Below are 17,809 nucleotides of genomic sequence, written 5' to 3' on the forward strand. Positions count from 1 at the left end.
CGCCTGCCCTTCCCTTCCGCGGCACCTGCGCGGGGCGGCGGCGGCGAGCCCGCCGGGAGCTCCGTGCCGAGGGGTGCCGGGCAGGGAGGGAGGGAGGGGTGCGGCTGCCGTGGTGCCGCGGCGCCCCACCCGCCGCTCCATCGCCTCGGGTCCCGGCGCCGAGCCGCGGAGGCGGGCGGGCCCCTCCTGGCGGCCCGGGGACCGCAGCCGGGCCGGCCCCGGCTCCTGGACCCCGCCCGGCGTGCGCCCGGAGCGACTCCGCCAGCGCCCGAGAGCCGCTCGCCCTCGGCCGCCGCTCCGCTGGAGCCCGAGCGGGGCTGGGCTGGGCTGTCCGAGGCTGTTCCGTAGCACCCTTGGCCATAAATGATTAACTGCGCGCCCGGGGAGGCGGGTGTCGCCGAGCGCAGCCGCCCGTGCCCGGCCGCCTTCGCGGCCAGACGCGCTGAGCCAGCGGCGCGGTCGTTCCTGAAAAGCCGCCCTGGTCTCTCGCACGGGCTGTGGGAACGCTGCTGCGAGCGCCGGCACTCCTCAAGGTAGACCCCGGCTCGTCTTTCTGCACAAATCCACCCATTTGAGTGTTCTGGGTTGTTGGGGTGTTTTTTATCTGCGCCAAGGTAAAAGACAGGCAAGGTGATAGGCGGTTTTGTTGTTGCTTTTGTGTTCGGTTTTGTTTAGGTTTTTTTTTACTCTCCATTGTCTTTTTTACTGTGCATAAAATATTAATCATTAGGTGTGGAATTCTGTGATAAACAGTGGCAGCTGGCAGTATTTTATTCTCTATCAGAATGCAATGCCTGCTTTGTTGAGCTGTAAATTAATAGTGTAAGCTTCTTCCCCACCCTCAGCCTCATCATTCTGAGCTGTGAATCACTTGTACTACCAAATTTGTTTTCTTTAGGAGAGCTAAGAGGCACCACAGAAAATCCATCTGTTTCATTCCAGGTCACATTCCACTGGATTGATTTGGTTGATTTCAGCTTGAAAATGTGCTTCAAGGCAACTAATGATCTTCTGTGGCAATTCTTTTCTCTTAACTTTTAAATTTGAATTACCAGTGTATGCATAAAACATCTTTCTTCTGTTTCTTTGAGCTCCTAATGTAATCATAAAGTATTTTCCAAAACGTGATGATTCAGGAAGGTAAACTAAAAACTTTCTACGCAGAAAGTGGAAAAGAGTGCTGCATGCAGAACGTCAGGTTAACTAGGAATATAGTTTGCACTGGCCATGAAAGAAACCCTGAACGGTAACCTGTTGAATGCCGCTGGCTGGAGTCCTCGAGCTGCTGTGAGCAGGACACTGTGCCCTTGCCACAAATGTTTCTGTGAAAGCAGTCAAACTGTGCAAGTGCAGAATGATTTCCAGGTCAGAACAGGTTGATGAATTTTGTGAGACGCCATCACAAACTGCTGGAGCTGAACGCTGCTGCTAGGCTGTGAGTGTTCTCCCACTAATTGTGTTATGGGAGTGGAAGGAGTTTGGTCCTTTATGAGAACAGCAGGATCTGTTAAATGTAATGAGACACTAATCAAGATAAGGCTTGTACTCTGTCAGGTGCTGTATAACCATGCAAGGAGGTAAGGTCACAACTCTGGAAAATTTACTGTGTAAGAAAGTGTTATGATTAAGATGAATTAAATTAAGTACCCTTCAAAATGTTCTCAGGGTTATTCTTAAAGCGAAAGGTCCTTTTCCACAGTCCTTATGCCCAGGCAAATGCCTGAGAAGAAACCGGTGCTTGAGAATTATTGTTTTGTCTGATATGTAGCAATGAGCCTAAAAATCGAACACAAGCATCTTTCCGTGTTGAGAGAGGTTTGGTTCTGAATTTAGATCAGTTATTCTTATCTAGTCCTTCTGGCTCAAAAAAACGGAAATGAGGCTATGTCAGGACACCTTCCTGCTGTTGCCCGAATTTCAAGGAAATACATGTCTGGAACTCTATTTTTAGGAGAAAGCACAAAAATATTCCAATGGTCTACGATGTGTTTTATATTTTCTTTGAGTTTTTCTCTATCAATCGTGGAAGTACCAAAGCTGTACCTATCAGCAGTTGTAGCCAACCTGAATTTGGTATTAATTCCCCCTAACTGGTATATTTGTGTTCCTTTTCACCCACACATGTGGCCTCTCTTGTCATCCTAGGGACTGTGTTTCCTGGCATGTTTTTAGAAGCCAAGTCTTAGAGGTCTTTAGACACTGTTATAAGCAATGTTAGTCATGCGGAATACAAAAAAACCCCACCTCAGTCATTTTCTCAAAACAGTCTGGTGTGGCACTTTACAAATCTATAGGAGAGGTCAAACTCCACTTTGCACTGTGCACTGGAGGATAAAAGTAAAGCTATGTAATGACTTGAAGACCCAAGGACGGTGAGACTTTGCACAAAGATCTGGGGAAGAAAAATAATTTACAGCTAGCTGTTAATTGTAGTTGACTTGTAGCTGATATTAAGGATTTTATTGTCTATGTTACTCCAGGGAAATACAACTGCATACCTGTAGCTGATGCTGCTGTCTCCTCCATGTTTTTCTACACTGTTCCAGTCCTTCAGTTTCTCTTTTCTTCCTCCCACCTTCCCTCCTCAGATGCTTCACGAGCTTTCTCATAGATTTCTTGAAAACAAATGGTAGTGAAATAGTTAACTTCAGTAGCAAAGTACCTTTATTTTAGACTGGACACCTTCCCCTCCTAATAGTCGTTTGAAAGCAATGCTCCATATCATTATTAAATCAAAGAATTTGGCCCTGAACTTCACGGAGACTAGCAGGGGGTTTTGTACTTCACGCCTCTATGCCCTGGGGGTTTCTGAGCACCTTGGGCTTCAAGAAGGTGGCGTAGCATTATTTTGCCTCTACTTTGCATTTGCAAGATTCTCTTTACAGCCCTGAGAACTGTAAGCTCTTGTTTTGGAGACCATGAGATGATGGGGTGTGTAGTTACCTTGTGGGTATATTTATCGTGGCAGGACTTCCACTTCCGATGTATATCTGGAAGTGGCATCATGGGTGCTTCCTGCAGTAAGGATTTTGGCACCGGTACTGCAGTCTGGTAACATGCCAAGGACCAGCTCCTTGCCTGATGTAATTTGATAGGGCAGTCAGAAGAGCTAAATCCAACTGGTACCTTGACCAACAGTGTGTGCAAAATTTTGGTTTTGGGTGCCATTAGTGGGAGTGCAAGGAGTTTAAATTTTGAGATGTGGAAAGAAGCTGGGGAGTGAAAACTGACACTTTTTGATTGTTTAGCTTCACAGTACATGGGTGGAACATATGGGTGAGGAGGGCAAGTCTGATAGCTGTGACTCTTGTTTCTGAATGGAAGTACAGTAATTGCCTAGTTCTGAGTGTGGGATAGAAGAAATCTGGTTTAGTTTATTAGCTTCTACTGTCATTCCTGCTGAAAGTTTGTCCATGTGAACCTTGTTTAGAAATGCTGTAATGAAATCATGTGTGTAAATCCCATTTTGAGTGTGTGTGCATTTTTGCATGTAAAATCTGGGAACTGAAATGTGATTGGGGTGGGTGGAGAAGTAAAACATTTCTTACTTCTGGGAAGTTGTCAGCAGTAATTGACCTCTTTTTGTGAGGGACTTCTGAAACAGACTTCAAAATTAGAGTCTAATGCTTGTTTCTCAATATAAAAAAAGGTCTTTTTCTTGAATAGACTATCTTACACTTTATGAGTGATGCCAAATTTGCTCAATTACTAAACTGATTATTAAGCAACACTGACAATGCTTTCACTTATTATCCCAGTACAATTATACTTCTACTAGATGTTGTACCAAAAAAGCTCCTGATGATTTTCTGTTTACACAAGGCAAATAGTGATGCAGACCCTAATTAGGGTTTGGGAATAAAGTCAAAACTCTACATGTGTTTTAAACTTCTCTTGTAGAACAACAATAATACAGAATGGCTGCCCATCTTTTTGTAACACAAAAGAGACTAATCTAAAAATATGCTCTGCATGTGCGTAGTAGGAAAGGACTGTGGCATAACATTTTCAAAGCTTGTTCTTTTCTTGGTCTACTTTTAACTGAAGTTATGCAGTTTCTTCAAAACCCAAGAATTACAAATGAATCTGCAATACTTTGTGACTCCTTGTCCTTTCCTTCAGACAAAAGGCCTTTTCAATCCATTGTGGAACAGTCACTGATTTTCATGTGGTCATTCAAGAAAAGGATAGCGATTGGCCTTCATAATAGTCCTTTCAGTACTCTCTCTAGTGGTTTGCTGGCTAAAAAAAAATGCCTATGGCTGTGTACTGTGTCCAGTGTTTAAATTACTGACTAACGTGTCTCCCAAGTGTTGGAAAGGTAAGAGTTCAAATGGCAGAGAAGCTTCACCTGTTTGTGAATACTGGCCTGCTGCTGCTCAGGGCTGGGGACAGATTTTGGCCTGTGTGAACTGGTGCAGTTTTATTTGATTTTCTTTGAAGGTCTGTTCTATTTTTTTTTTTTTTTTTATTAAGTGGTAACTTAAGCCTGTGCTTCTAAGAGGGCTGATGTTGTTTTATGTCCTGAGTGGCGTTGAGCAATGTTATCTGTTCGTGCTGTGCATAGCCAAGTGAATTGTCAGTATGATTTCTTGGGAGGTGACTATCCTCGAAAGTTGTGGGTGTGTTCTGAGTTAGCATTCAAGGAGCAGCTACCACTGGTATACTGACAGTGCAGTCTCATGGAGTTATCTTTCTGGGCTGGTAAGGCCAATCTGCCTGGCAGCATTTCAAAATAAACACCTTGTGTTCAGGAGAGGTAGACTGGTGTTTGTTGTCCCAGCTTTATATAAAATCTGAGCAAGAATTTGTGGTGTTTGACTGAGTCTTACCTAGAACAGCACCAAAAGATATTGTCTGTGCTATGAGACATTTCTGAGTGGTGGTAGTTCTTCAGGATCCTGGCTGATTTTTTTTGTAGAAACTTGTGCATTACTTGCCCTGAAGGTTCAGCACTGAAGTGTCTGCTTGAGTGCTGTCCAGGGCACCTGGCTTTCCTCACTGCTAAAGACTAGTGCATGGTGGCAGATCAGGACTTGAGGCTTTCTAATTGGGTTAGGTACAACTACCAGGAAAGAATATTTGGACTCTGAATGAGTCTGAGCTCAAACATGTAGTCAAATGGTCTTTTCAAACTAAATTACTTATATAAAACCAGCTTTCAGTATGTACTGTCCCATGCACATCCACTTTGTGGCTTCCTCTTCTGTACTACACTTAAGCTATCCACTTTTAGTATTTAAATTACAGTGTTGTGTATGGTTCTCTGTGTAAAATTAAATGCAATAAAAGCAGTGCACATGCAGCTTGGGTGTGGTGGTACTTCTCAATGGGAATGTATTCAGAGCTCTGGTTTATGCTAGTAGTGAAAAAACTTACAAATCCGAAAATGTCATCACTATGGGACTTCTCCTTTATGTGTTAATGGAAGCAAAAACTATCTTGTGCAGGAACATGTGTAGAATTTGATTTAGTGGTCTTTTGGACTTGGTCTGAATGAAATGTTACCTTTTCTGTGTTTCTGTTTTCCAGTAATAACTTAGTTCTGGCTAGAAATTTTGAGTTGGCTGGTTTGTTAAGGTGCTGGTGTGAAGTTATGCTTTGGTGTTAGAACTGGAGCTTGTGTTCTGTGTGCTGGATATGTTGGAGTGAGGGGTGGTGCGGAGATAAACTGCTTGCACAGCACTCAGGTGGAGATAAGCTTTGCCATCTGTTCCCACAGCTACTGAGGTTTCCCATCTAGTGCACCCACCTTGTTATTAGGATGAAAGAGAGAAACCTACTTCTCGTTAAAATCCTTGAGAGCTTCTTCCTCCACAGTAACCAAATTACATTGTATACAAACAAGTGGCAGCCAGAAAGGACTAGATGATTCATCTGGCCAGGCGAGAGGCAGCCAGGTCTGAAGTGTCAGGAAAGAACAGGAAAAAGGAGTCAAAAGATCAAGTCTACTATCAGATGCAGAGTTCTAGCACAGGTAGGACAAAGAGATGCCTGGGAAAAGTCTGCAGTATGAGGAGAATACAGGTGAACTAGAGCAGCTGCTGTGTAAGAGGAGTGCCTGGAGGCTTGTAGTAGTGAAGAGAGCAGAACATGGTGGCTGGAAGGAGCCCTGGTGGGAAGGAAAATTGGGGAAGATCCCAGGGCCCAGAAGGAGGTCTGGCAGTCAGAACCAGTCTGATTGTATCTGTTTAGTCACTCAAGTGGGAATGGAAGCTCATGAGGTGAGAGTAAAAGGGTAGAATTACAGGGAATATCTTTTCTGTGTGATGGTAATACAAGATCAGGGCTTACCTAACTCTGATGAGGTTTTCCTCAGGTTTGGCCTTTTGGTTAAGGATCTGTTGGAAATTGTGTGCTTGCAGCATTTTATATGTTACTAATTTAGAGCCAGATTCTCTCAGGGCATATACTCACTGAAATCCACAAATACAGAGTTTGGCCCATTATCATTGCTTCCTTGTCACTCAATAAAAACAGCTTTCCTTTTTTTATCTGTTACTAAAATCATATACCTGTCTTAAATATTTGTACTCTTGGGCCTTGTTAGTCTACATATGCTGATTATCTACCAAATTGCTGGTGGATTAGAAGTTTTTGCAGAAGGCAAGAGAACATGGTTGGCATAGAGTTGATTGCGATAATGTAATTTTTTTAATGTAGTAATTATTATTTTATCCTAAAAGAAGTAAAAGAAATATCCAAACAGTGATGTGTTGGAGAGCAGACAATCAGCTTTCCATCAGAACTGTGATTCTTTGGTGTTTATCTTTGTGTGAAAGGAGACTATGGAAAATGTCATCATTTTTCTGGCACACACTGAAGACAGAAAATCTTCAACATCAGTGGAGTTGCACTTTTGTGATACTAGTGTAAAATCAATATCTTTCCTTATGATCTTTTAAATATTTATATTAAGTTCTCCTTTTTTGTTAGTTTTAAAATTAAATTCATTGGGCTTTTTCAATACGAGATGGTTCTAATTGTGTACTATTGTATCTGCATCACAGCGTGACCTCACATATTTTTCCTGTCGTGAAGGACACAAACCCTTTACACGTCTGAAATATGTGCAGTCTAGGTGTTCTACAACTTAGTTTCTAGGGAAGGGATATTTCAAACTAAGGTCCTGTCAGAGCTCTACATGTATTGGCAGTTTTGCAGCACTTTGATGTGAGTAGGAGTTAGGTTCTATGTCCTTAGCCAGGATTATGGCATGAGAGACAGCTGTGGAGCAGGCTGCAGCAGTGTGCTGCCTTTTGCTCCGTGTACTGCTCTGGCCTGAAGTGTCTGGCTGTCCTGTGAGAGGGTTCAGAGTCCACAGGCTGTTTTGGGATGAGGGATACTCCATGATGTGAAGTGCTGTATTTCATTTTGTAGTGAAGAGAGTAAACCTATGAAACCAAGGAGGATCCGAACAAGGATGTTTGGATGTGGATACCCTGCCCCTGGAGGCCAGGTTGGATAGGGCTGTGGGCAACCTGATCTAGTGGTTGGCATTCGTGCCCACAGCTGGGGGATTGGAACTAAGTGATCTTTAATGTCCCTTCCAACCCAAACTATTCTATGATTCCATGATTTGGTGGTCTGAAAGTCACTCTGCTGTTGGATAATCTGGCAACAGATGGTCATGTGTGTAAATTCATGCATTGCACTGCCATGAGTACAATGAGGATTGCACTGAAGAGATGACCGAGAGGGGACCTCATTAATAAATATCCAAAGAGGGGTACCAAGAGGATAGTTCCAGGCTCTGCTTGGTGGTGCCAAGGACAAGAGGCAATGGGCACAAACTGATGCACAGGAAGTTCCACTTGAACATGAGGAAGAACTTTCTTACCATGCAGTAACTGCGCACTGGAACAGATTGCCCAGAGAGGGTGTGGAATCTCCCTCACTGGAGATATTCCAGAACCATCTGTGGACCTAATCTATGCAGTGTGCTCTGGGATGACTCTGCTTGAGCAGGGAGTTTGGTCCCATCCACAGTGACTCATTTTGTGGTTCTGTGATCTCTTGGCAAAGAATGATGGGTTTTCTTTTTCTTTGCTACTAGGATGAGGTTTGGGTTAGGGTTAACATTAGGGTTAGCATTTTAACACCTGATTTCCTTCTCTTAAGTTACACTGTATCCAACCCTGATTATTTTGCATGTTACCCTATAGGTGGGGAGAGGCTGGAAGTTTTTAATTGCTTTCCTGGTGTTGGAATTTCAGAGATGTTGAGTGAGGGTGTTTTAACTGGAACTGTGTACAGTCAGGTCCTCTGAAAATCAGCCTGTAAGCGAATGATGGTGTCTTACAAAGCATTTCAATGAGAATTGCCAAAGAGCAAAACCTGGTTTCTTAAGCTGTAACAAGGGACTTTTTAAGTGGAAGAGGGATCATCTTGTAGTTGCAAGGTCTGTTAAGCTGCAAAAAGGTTAGTCATTACCATTGTTGCATCATATTAAAAGAATGAAGCAATGTAAATGCAGTCATTAATTAAACCGAAAAGCACGATTTTAAACTACTGTTCGCTATTTTATGTAAATAATATCTTCTTTGTTTGGAGAGCTGCTTAGCCTAGTACTAAAGATTCCTTTTTTGTGAATTGAAAAATCTCAGGTTTGTTGTTACTGATGGCAAAACCCAGACATTTTCTATCGTGGTATGTGCTCATTCTGGGCTGAACTTGACCTACCAGGCTCTGCACCCTCTTTGAGCTGCATGTGAAGTCAGAGCCCAGGTCTTCAGAAGTGGTTTAAGAGAGGGAAGTGTTCAAACAGCGCGATAGCGAAGGGCTGTTTTTCTACGGTGCCAAAAGACCTGGGCAAGGACAACACGTTTCAAAATGCTGGTCTGTAAGGCAGGAGTGTGGTGAAGGTGCTTCACCACCTGTATGAGAGTGGGGCTCTTGCCAAACTGCATTCCTGCTGCAGGCCTTACGACTGGCATGGGGAACTGCTGGAGCTGGTGCCAGCTGGCCACTGGGGTGGCTTGGGAGGGCTACTGCTGAGTGTACTGGTTTTGTTGGATTTTGTCTTTAAACAAATTTGGGACCAGACTCCCTTAAAAGGCTTTGTCTTTTGCTCGTTTAGGATTTTTTCTGGGAGAGACCTCAAGGACTCTTATGCGCTACATTTTTGGACATTTTCAGTTTGCAGTACTGACCACAGAAAGAGCTTTGGGAAGTAATCTGCTCTTAATTGAAATGGAAAATACAACAGATGGACTCTTAAGAGAAAGGCCATAAATTATTAACTGTCTGTGTTAATACAAATGTAGAAAAGTGCCTATTCATGGATTAAAGTTTAACACCCCCACCCAAAAAAAAAACCCAGATAAACCCAACAATATAGCCACAGAAAGTTCCACCTGAATATGGGGAAGAACTTCTTTACTGTGCAGTGACCACACACTAGAGCAGATTTCCCAGTGAGGTTGTGGAATCTCTCTCACTGCAGATATTCATAAACTGTCTAGATGCAATCCTGTGCTATGTGCTTTGGGATGACCCTGCAGAGAGGTTGGACCAGATGACCCACTGTGGTCCCTTCTAACTTTACCCATTCTGTGATTCCATGAAAAGATGTAATCGTTCCAGTCTTATTTTGTAATTTGGTAATTCCGCTTTTAATGGTCAGCTTTTACAATGTGTTGTAGCCCTGAACATACACCAGGAGTTGTTTCTCTGGCTTCTCAAGAAGAAAGGTACTTATGTACCAAGGCAGCTGAGATAATTCTAAATTTTAACACATTTGTGATCAAGGTGAATATGAGGTGGGTAGACAGTGTGAGTGTTTGAAATCCGCAGGTATGGATGTTAAGGTGTTTGCTTACATGTGAAAACTTCAGTTCATACTGAAGACTAAAGTTATGGGTGATATGAGCAGATGTCCATCTGTGAAAGCCAGGAGGCCTTGGGAACAAGCAAGATAGGTTGTAGCTCTTGTGTTCCACTTCCCTCTTCTACTTAAGCAGCAAATATCTTAGGAAATAAAATGGGAAAATAAACAACATCAATGTACTATGAGTTTGCAAAGCTAAAACAAACAGAAGGCTGATGGTTCGGAAAGCAAAGGTTGGGCTAGAGATGGTAGCTTGGCCACGTTGCATGCATGTAATGTTTTCCATGCAACTTTCTTTCGTTAAATAAATGTGATGTTACTTTTTTTAGTGTACCATAAAATATGCAGACTCTGTCTTGTGGGTGAGTGGATATTACTGGAATAAACTTTACTCTTGGTGTCTCAAAGGCACTTGGAGCAGAGATACCAAGTTCATAAGTCAACTGCTGAGGCTCAGTGGCAGCAGTAAATGCATGTTTGTTCCTAGGAAGGTAAATGTAGACGTGAATTCAGAATAAATGGTCCATATAGAAGATGCTATGCCAATAAACTGAGACAAACTGATATCCTCTAATATGGGATGTATCTGAGTTCACTGAAGGCATTCCAGATTTGCACCAGCACTTACTTTTATCCAAACTTACTAGCAGAATAGAAAACCACACTGTATTTTTGCTTTATTTTAGCTAGATTCCTTTGTAACTAAAAGACTGACACAAGCATTTCAGCTGAAGCCCAGGCAAAAATATTTTGAGTCATCAGAGAAACAGTAAGTTCCAACATGAGAAGTTTACTTAAAAACTTTGGGTGTTGTTTTGTTATTTGTATGTCATTCCCATGAAAAAACTGCTTTGACGTACAAATTACTGTTTCGTGGAACCTTCTGTCTCAGGGCTGTGAGAGCTCTGTACTTTCCTTTGTGATGTGAAATATCACATGGGAATGAGATCTCATTTACACTCATGACAGAGTCTGACCAAGATCCCCTGGGTAATTGTGCTCCTCCTTTCTATTAAAACTTCAAAAGGGGTTAGAATTATATTTACATTTGGAAATTGATTTCATTCTTCGTTTTTGTTCATTATGATCCCATTCTTAGAATCTGAATGCACAAGAAAAGAGAATATTTCCCCATGCTAAATGGAGAGAAATAAGGATTGGAGTTTTATATGAGAAGGAGTATGTCTAATCTCTGTGCTGTACAAACGTGCTTTGTGGTTGCGTTCAGCTCTTGTAGGAGTACCACGGAGGAGACAAGAGTGTGAAATTGCGTAGACGAGAGCTGGCTGGGAGTTCTCAGTCCTCTTCCTGTCCACACATCGGGCCAACTGCGATGGAGTGAAGTGGAATCAGACCATATAACATATGCTGGACCCTGGGTATAGTGGTTTCTTTCTGAGCAGGATACAGTGCAATAGGACCTGCTCCAGTGGGTGATGCAGGGTGTACATCCTTCTGCTGGGCTAGTTTCTGGTAGGGATTCACTGGAGGTGCTCTCTTCTTTGAACTTCAGATCCACTTACGTTGTTATAAAGGCAAACTTAAAACTGTCATTATGACATGATGTAGTGTTGGCACACAGCTCTACTTTTCACATTCATGGTGTGATGTTTTTTCAGAAGCAAAGGAAGGGTGTTAGTAGACCAAGATCCCTGAAACTCCCTTGTCTCTGTGTCCTAGTGTAACTTGGAGGGGACATCTTTAGATGTGGTCTTTAGTTGGGGCTTTTTGATGATTTTAATTCTTATTTATTGTAGTCTTTGATATCTGGTAATGCACAATAAACCCAGTATCAGGTGGATATCAGCATGAGGAAAAGCTGGAAACCTGTTCTGCAGGATTGAGCTTTTTAATGCACCCTGTAGGCTCTCAATACCTGCATATTGTGTATGTTAAGCTCAAATCTGCTATAGCTGAGTTGTGTTGCTTTTGGTACTGATCTCCCTGCCCTACCTGTGAGACTAAGGTGCTGTTAATTGCAGCTTAAACTCGGTATCCGCAGCCTTGATGCACTGTCCACCACACGTTGGCTGTGCTCAGTAGACACCCTTTGTTTCCTAAAATAAGCCCTCATCAATTAAAAGCATATGCACTCAGACATACTTTCTCTGCCTCTGCTTATTTAGATAAGCAAATCATTTTAACTTTTAAAAAAGCATCATTTGCATACTTCTCTTTCTTAGACTATGATTATATCTTGAAATGTATATACAAAAATACATACAGTGGCTTTTCTATTAAGAAAATGTCTGCTTTGGAGCAGTTAAATTGCTTTATAAAGTGCTGAATAAAAACTGTTTGACAAAGTGAGGACACAACTGATTTTGCTTAAGTGTGCAAAATATGAAGTACTACTTCCTTCAGAAGCTTCTGTCCTGCTGTTGGGAGGCTGAAGACAGATTACCTGGAGGATGTGCCAGTTGGAAAATGGTGCTGATTGCAGTCACATTGAAAATAAGGTGTTTTGGCTGTCGTTCGTTATAGAAGCTGTAAAACACTTAATTGTTCTGATGTGCTAGAGATGAAATGGAGGGTAGGTTTCTGACCAGAAAATAATATAGTGGATTTTTTTTTCAATTTGGTTAGACCTTTTATCACCAACTTTTAACATTAATTATAAGGCTATGTTCTGTGTAAACGAACATACTCAAATTTACGTGGGTCCACAGTGAATATTCTAATGAATCTGTGGAGGTTATTTTTAATTTGTTCACACACTGTCTAAGACACAGTGTTTTTGAGTTCCCAAGCCTCAGCCAGAGGAAGCTTTCCTGACAGATTGACCTTTCAGTGTGCAAAAGTGGCAAGTAAAATTCAGGGTGGCTCCAAGTGGCAGCAGAACTCAATTCAGAGGGAGGCAGTTTTCACACAGAGGCACGAAGAGTCCACAGATCATACAGAATCTTTTCCTCATTCTTTTTAGGGTCTTGTGGCCCCTGAAGTGTAAAAAATGGAGATCCTATAGCTCTCCTAGGCACTGAACACATCCTGGTTGATCAGGGTATCAGCAATTGTCTTAACCAGGGCTTTCCAGTTTTGTGACGTTGCTTGGTTACCATCATTCCCACAACTCTCAAATAAAGAAAGCAAAGTAAATGTAAAAAAAAAACCAAAACCCTGGTTTCTATTTATGGGTCAGGCTACTGTACAGATCCAAACAAAACAGAATTGTAAATCCTCTACATCTTCTTTAATCATAATTTTTTCCTCAAGTATTCCACTTGGCTACTCCCAAAGGCTTTCCGTATTAAATATGTTTTTTCAGTATATCAGACTATTTCTAGGATTCTCTACAAATTCATTAAATTCAGAAGCTGGAATCTTGACAAATAATAGCTCGTACTGTCAGGCAGTCTTGCTAACTCCAGATGGGATACTGCCTTTTCAACCATACTTTATGTGCATCCTCAGTTCAGGGCAGGGAAGAAGGTGCAAAGATTAGCTTGGAATGTGTTGGGGAGTATTTTCTTTAGTAATAATAATGAAGAACTGTCATAACCATTTGGCTGAAGATGTCATGTCATTTTTTGAATATTTCTAAATGTAGCTTCAGAAGTCCTTTCCTGCCCTTAAGGAAATAATTTTGACATGTGGGCTTATGTGTTTCAGGGAGAATTCTCTTCTTAATTCCAATTAGCTGATCTTGACAAATTATACAGACACTCTGAGAACCAAGTAGAGCATATGTGCCTGGGTAGCTATTCTGTTGTTCTGCCTGCTCCACTGGAGAGTTCTGCAAAATGGAAAGTATCAATTTTTTCACTTTCAGACTGAAACAGATAACTAAGACAGTCATATTACTGTGTTACAAATGAGTAGAAGTCTCTTTTTATGAAGTTTATTCCCAAAACAAGGCTTTGCTGGGAGCTTGTGGATGGGTTTCTTTCTTTCTGTAAATGTGCTAGGGTCATAAATAGTCTGCCTGGAGTTGGTTACTGAAACCCTCTTACTGTTTCTGATACTGGAGAAAAGTAAAATAAGTGGAGATATGTATAAATCAGACAGAGATTGAGAAAAAATAAATGTATCCAAGTAAAACATTCCCAGCTGTGGAAAAAACTATCCTCATCTATCAGAAGTATGGTACATATAGGAGGCAGACAGCAATTCTTGTGGGAAGTAGAACTTCTAAGCATTGTCCTATGCTCATTGTCTGAGAGCTGGTGCTTTAATGGGGCAACAATTAGGTCCTCTAACCATTTTGGACTTCCAGTGGGTCCTGTTCCTCTGACAATGGACTTCTAAGAGAGATTTCTCATCTGGTGAGATACTAGGTGTCGTACTGTGTGGTGTGGAATTTCCAGTGTCATCTGGCTCACATATGTCTGTGTTACGGATCTATTCCAGCTCCAGTTCCATCAGGAAGAATTGGGTTAGGCCATTCATACTTTGAGAGTAAATTGTTGACTGATGTTACATTAGGAGGGGTAACAAACTGAAATAAGGAGAGTTCACTGTTAGGAGAATAAAGGTGCTTACAGGCTCTGCATGTGGACTTGTTTTAAAAAAATGTATCTGTAAAGCTTCTGAGCCCATCTTGATGCTCTAGCTCACATCAGAGTTTCCATACAACAAGGAAGAGCTTCAAGGACCAGAAGAACTGGATATTTCAGTCCTTTAAGATGTATAGATCATAGTAAACATCAGAGTTGTTTTGTGTTTTAGATCATGCTGTGTCCTGCTGGCTGAAAATGAAAGAATGCCGGTTGTATGTCTGGTTCCATGCTATCAGGACCTTCAAGAGCAATTTTTCCCCTTGACAGGACAATACAGCATTTGCAGATTTCCTTCCTTTCTGGGCCAGTGTTGAACATGAATCCTCTCCTTTGCCATACTGTGCTATTATTATCCGGCCTGTGCCACTGGACAGAAATCTGGCATAGGATGAGAGCTGGTCCAATCCTGAAGTTTTTATTTGGTTATTTCCCCATCCTGAAGTCAACAGGTTCTTTTGCTATGCAATCTCTGGCAAATATCAGATGAGGATGGTTTTAGTCAGAGAGCTTAAGCTACTTTGCAACCATATACATCTTTTGTTGTGATAAGAAATGCACATTGTGAATGTGGATATGAATTGTCCTCTGAAGGCTGGATCCTGCTGAGTGTGCTTAACACTGCATTCCCTGACCAGAGCTGGAAACTGTAGTGCGCAAGATGGAACATCCTGGCTTAGTTGTAAAGGCAGGCAGGGTTGTTATTAATTGACTGAATACTGAGATGCAAAACAGGATCTTATAACTGTGTTGAAGTGTAGCAGTGACAGACAAGGAGCCTTATTTGCAATGACTGCATCAGAGCTTACAGTCTGTGTTGGGTGTAAGGCTGAGGCTTAACTGTCAAAGACAGGGAGGTTTGCTTTCCATGTACTAAATAACTGCACTGGCCATTAGGGAAATGTGACTCGCTAGCTGGACCAAAATCAAAACCCCAAAAAGGGCCAAAAAAACCCCAGTGCCAAAACTGTCAACAAAATCTCACTTTTTTTATGTGTGTGTACCAGCAAATGCCAAATAGTCTTTGCACTTGCTCATATCAACATTCAGTAGAAGATTCCCTGCCTTCTGTTGACTTCCTTCTCACCTAAATGTTCCATCAGTGGCCTCACCAGAGAAATATCCTGGAAAGAAAGTTATCCATAGTCCATTGTATGCTTGTGTTACCAGCATTCATCCCAGCTCAGCATGCCTCTGATTCCACCTATAAACCTAGGTTTCAATTTCTTCTGAAAAAAATAAACAATAAACCAATCCAAACCTAAGCCAAGCAAACAATTCTTAGCAGACTGGACAAATTACTTGCAGTTAATTTCAGTGCTGATCTTTGTCACTGGGCTATACTTAGCACTGTATTTTGCACTGTGTATAGGATATGTACACGGGAATTGAAGATTGTTTGCTGTTAGGATCTATGAGACTCATAGGTCTAAAGTGGAATTAGCAGAGTGCAGCGTTTTAGGTTTTTGAACTCTTCTGTGTGATTAAGTGTATTGTGAAATCCTAGGTTAAGGTTAGGGTCAGATTTATGCATCAGAAGAAAAGTGGTCTAAGAGCCTGTTTTACTTTTCTGAAAAATAAAGTAAATTTTTATAAGATGAGGACCCCTGTCTAGAGTGTTATATAGCTCATGGTATGCTTTGATTCTGCTCTGTAGATTCATTAAGGCCTGTGTCACAACGAATAACTGTTGTGGTCTAGATTTAAATTTAGTACCTGGTTCTGGTGCTTGTATGTGTCATATATCACATTAATACTAGGGTTAGGGAACTGTTGAATACGTCAGAGTTCAAGATGGAGAGGAATTTAAGTACTTACTTTATTTGTATCTTCTACAGGTCTCTAGAGCTGCAATGAGCATTGATTCCTGCTGGGTTTTTTGGCTTATGTTAGATTTGGGGTAGTTGTTTGTCACTGAACTCTGCTGGATGTGCGGTTTGGTGATGTGATATCTGAGGCTCTGCATTTTTCTCTTCATTCCCTGCAGTGAGGGACAATGTGTTGAAGGTTCTGCAAGGGGGGTTTCATGTCATCTCCATGCACATATCCTTCATCGACCATGGCTCTGGTACAAAGGAGTATGGACCACTGTTTTTTAGGGTCTGTATTATATGACCTGCTGAGTGACATCATGTTTTCCTGTTTTAGGGTCCTTTTTTGTTTGAAAATAAAAATCACCTCAAGAATTGACCTTTCGTTATGATGGGAAATTACCTGAAACATTTGTAGATGTTAAACAACAGTATTTTCTGTGAGAATGCATAAATTTCCTTTTATCTGTTGTACCTTTACTCTTGATTTCCTCTCTCCTCCCTTGAGTCATTATTTCCTGCATAATCTTTTCTTTGAAAACGTGCTATGGAACATTGAGACAGTACAAAATGGTGAGTTAGGAAAATGATCAAATTATGGAGAGATGTCCCCTAGAATTAATTTTTTTTTTCAAGGTATTAAATCTCATTTGGTCAAACATGATATATGTGGTATTGCTTGGAAAGAACAAATCTTTACAACACAAAATAAAACTCGACTATTTTTATAATTTTGCATATAGCATACAATTGTCTTGGCTATTTGTTGCTTTGTGGTGATGCAAAACAAGAACCTTGGATTTAGATTTTTTGTTCTTGTTCTTTTGTCTTTTAAAATAGTCTTTAATAATAGCACTCAAAGGACAACAATTATAATTCTAACTTGACTAATTTCATACCATATTTCTTGACCACATCAAGAAGTGGCATTCTTACATTACCTGTCACTTTCTTCAATATCTTATGAAGTTTAAAAGGACAAAAATTGTCAAAAGAAGTCAATGAGCAGGAGGAAAATAAATAGATATTTTTTTAAGTTTTAAAACTCTTCCCATTTTGATTTTTTTTTTTCAGATTTCAATCTTCCAGTGAAGTTGGAGAGGATTCTCTCCCACAGCTTGGGTTGAAGAAGATCAAAAGTGGGGTTTAGCAGGCAGTGTATTTTGCAGGAAAAAAAGCAGAATCACTAGGGTGCCTCAGTAAAATAATGTGAATGATCTGATTTGCTGTGTTTAAATCCTAAAAATACCACCTGCAGGCTATAGACAGTGCTAGAAGGAGTTAAATGTCCATATGTTGGTGTAAGAAATGCAGTAACTTTTAGGAGGGTTGCTGTCTTACTCTGTTTTAATCCACTTGCTCACTAGAGAAAAGGGATGAGTTCTCAGCCCTTCCTTGTGTCTCTCTGAAGGAAATAAATTACCGAGTCTTGCCCTTGCTTGCACCAAAGAACAAACTATTGGTAAGGCCATAGCATAGGCCTCTTCCTGAGTGCTTGGTTGGGATATTCTCCTCAAACACGAGGAGATGGGTATGCTTTTCTTACCAGGTTTCCAACCCCTCTATTGATCTCATGGATCTGTGCCTGTTGTGTAGATTCCAACACCCAGAAGTGCTCTTTAACACTGACATGTGTGAGTACTTGTATTTCTTCATCGAAGCGTCACATTTTAAAT

The 17,809-nt window shown here is 41.3% G+C and overlaps 1 protein-coding gene across 1 annotated transcript in view; it reads left to right on the forward strand.

The window, feature by feature from the left end:
* The first annotated feature begins 462 nt into the window (after nt 1–462).
* Nucleotides 463–17,809, forward strand: part of SPATS2L (spermatogenesis associated serine rich 2 like) — an 81,385-nt gene continuing 64,038 nt past the window's right edge. Inside the window, exon 1 of the mRNA XM_027636579.1 lies at nt 463–533. The gene's annotated coding sequence lies outside the window, so the exon portion shown is untranslated. The remainder of the gene's footprint in view (nt 534–17,809) is intronic.

This window comes from Corapipo altera, unplaced genomic scaffold (assembly GCF_003945725.1).
Source record: "Corapipo altera isolate COAL_440 unplaced genomic scaffold, ASM394572v1 45, whole genome shotgun sequence".
In the NCBI taxonomy this organism is placed as follows: Eukaryota; Metazoa; Chordata; class Aves; order Passeriformes; family Pipridae; genus Corapipo; species Corapipo altera.